The sequence below is a fragment of the Adiantum capillus-veneris genome, chromosome 8, assembly GCF_014529385.1.
Source record: "Adiantum capillus-veneris isolate H3 chromosome 8, ASM1452938v2, whole genome shotgun sequence".
Classification (NCBI taxonomy): Eukaryota; Viridiplantae; Streptophyta; class Polypodiopsida; order Polypodiales; family Pteridaceae; genus Adiantum; species Adiantum capillus-veneris.
The window spans coordinates 129,633,336-129,639,637 of record NC_140938.1 but is presented as its reverse complement, the minus strand read 5'-3'; positions in this window follow the sequence as shown (position 1 = coordinate 129,639,637).

Sequence of the window (6,302 nt, the reverse complement as noted above, 5' to 3'; positions counted from 1 at the left end):
CTTGAGGTGTGCGGATTCGCCACCTCTTGTATGATAAGTGAGCATACTCACAAGTTTCCCCTACCTCATTATCTTCCTTACTAACATGCATGAGTAGCAAGCCCATTCTCACTCATTCACCACTCCTCTCACCTTATTCTCCGACCACCCCATTCCACATTTGGGCGTGGATCTTGAAATTGTTTTCCATGGCATGCTTCATTGTGTATATGTATGCGTCCTAGCCGCATATCTTGCTAGGTGGTGCCCCTATTGTGTATCCCCCATGATGAGGCCATTGTGCATAGTCTTGGTGTAGAGGCCACCGGGTCTATTTTTCACTTCCGCCTCTCACCGTCTGTAATATCCACAATGTCCAATGAAAGCTTGAACCCCTTTGACTGTTGTCAATCTAAGAAACTCAGCAATAACATGAATTTTATCCATATTAGTAGCTATGCCATTTTTAGACACTTTATGTCCAAGAATTTTTCCTTGTCTACCCTGTTACCATATACATGTGGTAGTGATGTGTGTGAACACACTAGGACCGTCGGGGCATTTTTTCCCTCTTTAGGAGGTTTTTCCCCCCGAGCATTGTATATATGCCCATCACTCTAGGACTATCCATATTTCCATTGTAGACTAAGTAACACACTCTCTATCGTGTGCCTTGAGCTAAGTAACACACTCTCTATCATTGCAGACTAAGTAACACACTCTCTATCGGGAGGCTCATAGAGCTTAGTAACACACTCTCTATCATTGCAGACTAAGTAACACACTCTCTATCGGGAGGCTCATAGAGCTTAGTCTGCTCAGATTTTTGATTCGGGCTCATTTTAGCCTCCGTTTCCATGACAGGCAGGTCCACATAGGCTATTTTGTCATTTTGTGCAGAATTTTTGTTAGTGCCATTTTCTGCATAACAGGTGTCTTATAGTGTGCTATATAGCACGTGTTGTTCCCGCTCCGTTTCTCCTATTTTCCGGCAGTTTTCACATCAGGTGCAGCATTTACCATGGCTGACAACAACAACACAAATGTGTTCAAGATGTTTGCTGCTGAGGACAGGTTGGATGGGGACAACTACCCTATGTGGGCTTATATGATGCAACATGTTCTTGTGTTAAAAGGTGTCTGGAACATTGTGCAGGGCATTGATGTACGTCTTGGTTCTGAGGATGTAGGCGATGTTGAGGATGTTGCAGGTCTTGCTGCAAGGATTGCTGCTGTTAGAGTTGTTTTGCCTACGGTAGAACAAGCTCGTTGGGATGTAAAGGATGCGCAGGCTCATGCATTGATTGCGTTTTCTGTGAAGCGCACCATTGTTCCTCACATCCGTTCAGCAAAATCTACAAAACAGGCTTGGGATATTTTGGCTGGTCTTTATGCAAGTCGCAATGAGGCTAAAATTGCTTTGCTGCGTAAAGAGTTGGAGTCAAAGATTATGCATGAGGAAGATGATATGGACACTTTCCTTGCTAGTGTCAAGGATATCAATGAGAAATTTATTTATGTAGGTGAAGTCGTTTCATACAGTTCCCTTGTGCAGACTGTTCTTGATGCCTTACCAGATTCTTACCAGACTTTTGATAGTACTTGGAGCCTTATGACCCAAGGAAATCCAGAAGTTGTCAAGTTTGATGCATTATGCATATTGCTGTTGCAAGAGTCACTTTCTAGAAAAAGCAGGACTAGACAATGTGCAATTGAACAGGCTTTTATTGCTTCTCAAAGAAAGGGTGGTAACAACAATGCAACCACTTCTTATGGTTCTGCTGTGAGTGGCAAAACTTCGGTTCCCAATGCTTCTGCTGCAGCACTTCCTCTGGAAATTTTGGTGATAAGGGCAAAAAGAAGATGTGTTGCCATTATTGTAAAGCTAATGATCACTTGATCAAGTCATGTCCTAACTTGAAGGCCAAAGACGCTAAGAAGAAAGAGGGTGGTTCCACTGCAAATGCTGGTTCCACTACAAATGCAACCATTGTTGAGTCTTCTATGAAAGGAGACTGTAATGCTGATGTTGATGCAGAATGGGCCTTTAGTGCAAAGTGCACTTACAATCCTTCTATCCATGATGCATGCTTGTCAGTTGTTGCTGCAGATTCACATGTGTGGTATTTTGAAAGTGGTGCTACAAAGCACATTACCTCACATCGTGAATTGTTCACCTCTCTCGAGTCTGTCCCTCATAGGAATTCAGTCATTTGTGCCAACAATACCTCTTATCTGGTTCAGGGAGTTGGAAAGATTGTGCTTACTGCTGCAAATGGCAGTTCCTTCACACTTGTTATGTACCTGAGATCAAGAAGAATCTCTTATCTGTATCCGCACTTGCTAGACTTGGACTTGTAGTCAAATTTGTGGATGATAGATGTATAGTTCATGATCTCAGTTTTGGTGATGCAATTGTTGCATCTAGCCTTTTGTGCCATGGGCTGTAAAAGCTCGCTTTGTATGACAAGTGTAGACAAAATTTTTCAAATGCTATTGCAAATTCAAGGGCTATTTCAGATGCAAAAAACTTTGGCATGCATGTTTTGGTCATCTGAATTTTGGCCAGTTTGCTGCGTTTGCAGAAATCTAATATGGTTGCTTCTTTGCCGCCTCTTGAAGCACCTGTCAAAAATGTTTGTGAAGGTTGTATTTTGGGTAAGATGCAGCGTTGTAAGTTTCCCAAGGATGGTTTAGTTCGGGCCACATTCAGGTTGCAGCTTGTGCATAGTGATGTTTGTGGGCCCATGCAAACTCCGTCCTTGGGCAATTACCTTTACTTCGTGACTTTCATTGATGATTACTCCAGGCATGCATGGGTATTTTCGCTTAAAGCGAAGTCCGAAGTTTTTATGTGCTTCAAACAATTTCTGGCTATGGCTGAAAATGTCTCAAAATGTACTATGGGCACCCTCCATTCCGATTGAGGGGGGGAGTATATGTCTCATGAATTCAATGCATTTTTGGCTAGTTGTGGGATAAGACACCAATGTACAGTGCCTTATACACCTCAGCAAAATGGTGTTGCTGAGAGGAAAAACAGGTCACTTACGGAAATGACATGATGTATGGTCAAAAGTCAAGCTTTGCCACATTCTTTTTGGCTTGAGGCAATCATGTGTACCACTTATGTACTAAACAGGCATCCTATGAAATCTTTGCAGTCTATTACTCCATATGAAGCATGGCACGATAGAAAGCCTATTGAGCACATGCGTGTTTTTGGCTATTTGGCATATGCTTTGGTGCCACAAACACAGCGCAAAAAATTGGATGATAAGGCTGTCAAATGTATTTTTTGTTGGTTATAGTGCTGAAAGAAAAGGTTACATGTTATATCATCCGCAAACAAAACGTATTTTGGTTTCACGGGATGTAGTGTTTGTGGAAGATTCTGTTCAGCCCTTGTTGTCATGTACTAGAGACAGTAATGTAAGCTCACACGACATTTATGACACTTTGTTGCCTCTTTTCAGTAGTGGATATAAAAATGTAAGTTCCAATGAGGCAAATGTACAGCCTACAGGGGTTTCTGAAAATGTTACGGATTAGCCTATTACTGATGCAGATGTACATGATGTACTTGATGAGAAAGGGCTGAAAATGAGCAGGCTAGAGGTATGCCAAAATGGATGGTGCTTTGCGTGACAGTAAATTGGATGCACCTTTGTCTAGTCGTACGCGTTCAGGCTCTTGCCATGCATCTTATGCATCAGATTGTTATGCTTTGGCTGTGTCTAGCTTACATGATGTTGAGGAGCCTCTGTCTTTTGAATGAAGCACAAAATTCAAAAAATTGGATGGATGCCATGCAATCAGAATATGATGCACTTATAGAAAATGACACATGGAATTTATGTGATTTGCCTCCTGGCAAAAAGGCCATCGTTACGAAGTGGGTTTACAAGTTGAAACGCAAGCCAGATGGTGAGATCGATGTTACCATATACATGTGGTAGTGATGTGTGTGAACACACTAGGACCACCGGGGCATTTTTTCCCTCTTTAGGAGGTTTTTTCCCTCGAGCATTGTATATACGCCCATCACTCTAGGGCTATCTATCTTTCCATTGCACACTAAGTAACACACTCTCTATTGTGTGCCTTGAGCTTCCTTTGTCTTCTCCAAGCTGTGTGCGTTTCTCTGCAACCCTAATTCCAGCAATTGGTATTAGAGAAGGTTGCGTCCTCCCGGGCTTAGTCGCCAGCTGCTCTAGCACACGCCTGCTCACTTTCTCCGATTTCAGTGAGCTTTGGCAAGCGCTCGCAGTTTTGGTGATGAAATTGTTGCATCTGGCCTTTTGTACTGTGGGTTGTATAAGCTCACTTTGTATGACAAGTGTAGACAAAATTTTGCAAATGCTGTTGCAAATTCAAGGGCTAGTTCAAATGCAAAACTTTGGCATGCACGTTTTGGTCATCTGAATTTTGGCCAGTTTGCTGCGTTTGCAGAAATCTAATATGGTTGCTTCTTTGCCGCCTCTTGAAGCACCTGTCAAAAATGTTTGTGAAGGCTGTATTTTGGGTAAGATGCAGCGTTGTAAGTTTCCCAATAAGTTTCCCAAGGATGGTTTAGTTCGGGCCACATTCAGGTTGCAGCTTGTGCATAGTGATGTTTGTGGGCCCATGCAAACTCCGTCCTTGGGCAATTACCTTTACTTCGTGACTTTCATTGATGATTACTCCAGTCATGCATGGGTATTTTTGCTTAAAGCAAAGTCCGAAGTTTTTATGTGCTTCAAACAATTTCTAACTATGGCTGAAAATGTCTCAAAATGTACTATGGGCACCCTTCGTTCCGATCGAGGGGGGGAGTATATGTCTCACGAATTTAATGCATTTCTGGCTAGTCGTGGGATAAAACACCAATGTACAGTGCCTTATACACCTCAACAAAATGGTGTTACTGAGAGGAAAAACAGGTCACTTACGGAAATGGCGCGATGTATGGTCAAAAGTCAAGCTTTGCCGCATTCTTTTTGGCTTGAGGCCATCATGTGTGACACTTATGTACTTAACAGGTGTCCTACGAAAGCTTTGTAGTCTATTACTCCATATGAAGCATGGCATGATGGAAAGCCTTCTATTGAGCACATGCGTGTTTTTGGCTGTTTGGCATATGCTTTGGTGCCACAGACACAACACAAAAAATTGGATGATAAGGCTGTCAAATGTATTTTTTGTTGGTTATAGTGCTGAAAGAAAAGGTTACATGTTATATCATCCGCAAACAAAGCGTATTCTGGTTTCATGGGATGTAGTGTTTGTGGAAGATTCTGTTCAGCCCTTGCTATCATGTACTAGAGACAGTAATGTAAGCTCACAGGACATTTATGACACTTTGTTGCCGCTTTTCAGTGGTGGAAATATGAATGTAATTTCCAATGAGGAAAATGTACATCCTATGGGGGTTTCTGAAAATTTTACAGATCAGCCTATTACTGATACAGATGTACATGATGTACTTGATGAGGAAAGGGTTGAAAATGAGCAGGCTAGAGGTATGCCAAAATGGCTCGTGCACACTTTCCGTGATAGTAAATTGGATGCACCTTTGTCTAATCGTACTCGTTTAGGCTCTCGCCATGCATCTTATGCATCAGATTGTTATGCTTTGGTTGTGTCTAGCTTACATGATGTTGAGAAGCCTCTATCTTGATGAAGCACAGAATTCAAAAAATTGGATGGCTGCCATGCAATCAGAATATGATGCACGTATAGAAAATGACACATGGACTTTATGTGATTTTCCTCCTGGACAAAAGGCCATTGGTACGAAGTGGGTTTACAAGTTGAAACACAAGCCGGATGGTGAGATCAATCGCCATAAGGCTTGACTTGTTGCAAAGGGTTATGTACAACAAAATGGCATAGATTATGAAGAGACTTTTGCTCCCACTTGTCGTATGACTATTGTGTGTTTTCTATGTGCATTGGCAGCTCATTTTGGTTGGGATGTACATCAATCAAACATTGTTATTGCTTTCTTGAATGGTGACATATTTGAGGAAGTTTATGTAACGCAGCCTCTCGGTTTTGTCATAAAAGGACAAGAGGACAAAGTGTCCAAGAACATTGTATGTAAAGCGTGAGGGTGATGTACTTCTCATTGTGGTTCTTTATGTCGATGATTTGTTGATCACTGGACCAAATGAGAGACATATTGCTGAATTTAAGGCTGATTTGAATGCTACTTTCAAGATGAAAGATTTGGGGTTGTTGCATCATTACTTGGGTATATAGTTTAAGCAGTGTGATGGTGGTATTGCCTTGTGTCAAAAAAGTTACATAGAAACATTGCTATGTAAGTTTGGACTTGAGGA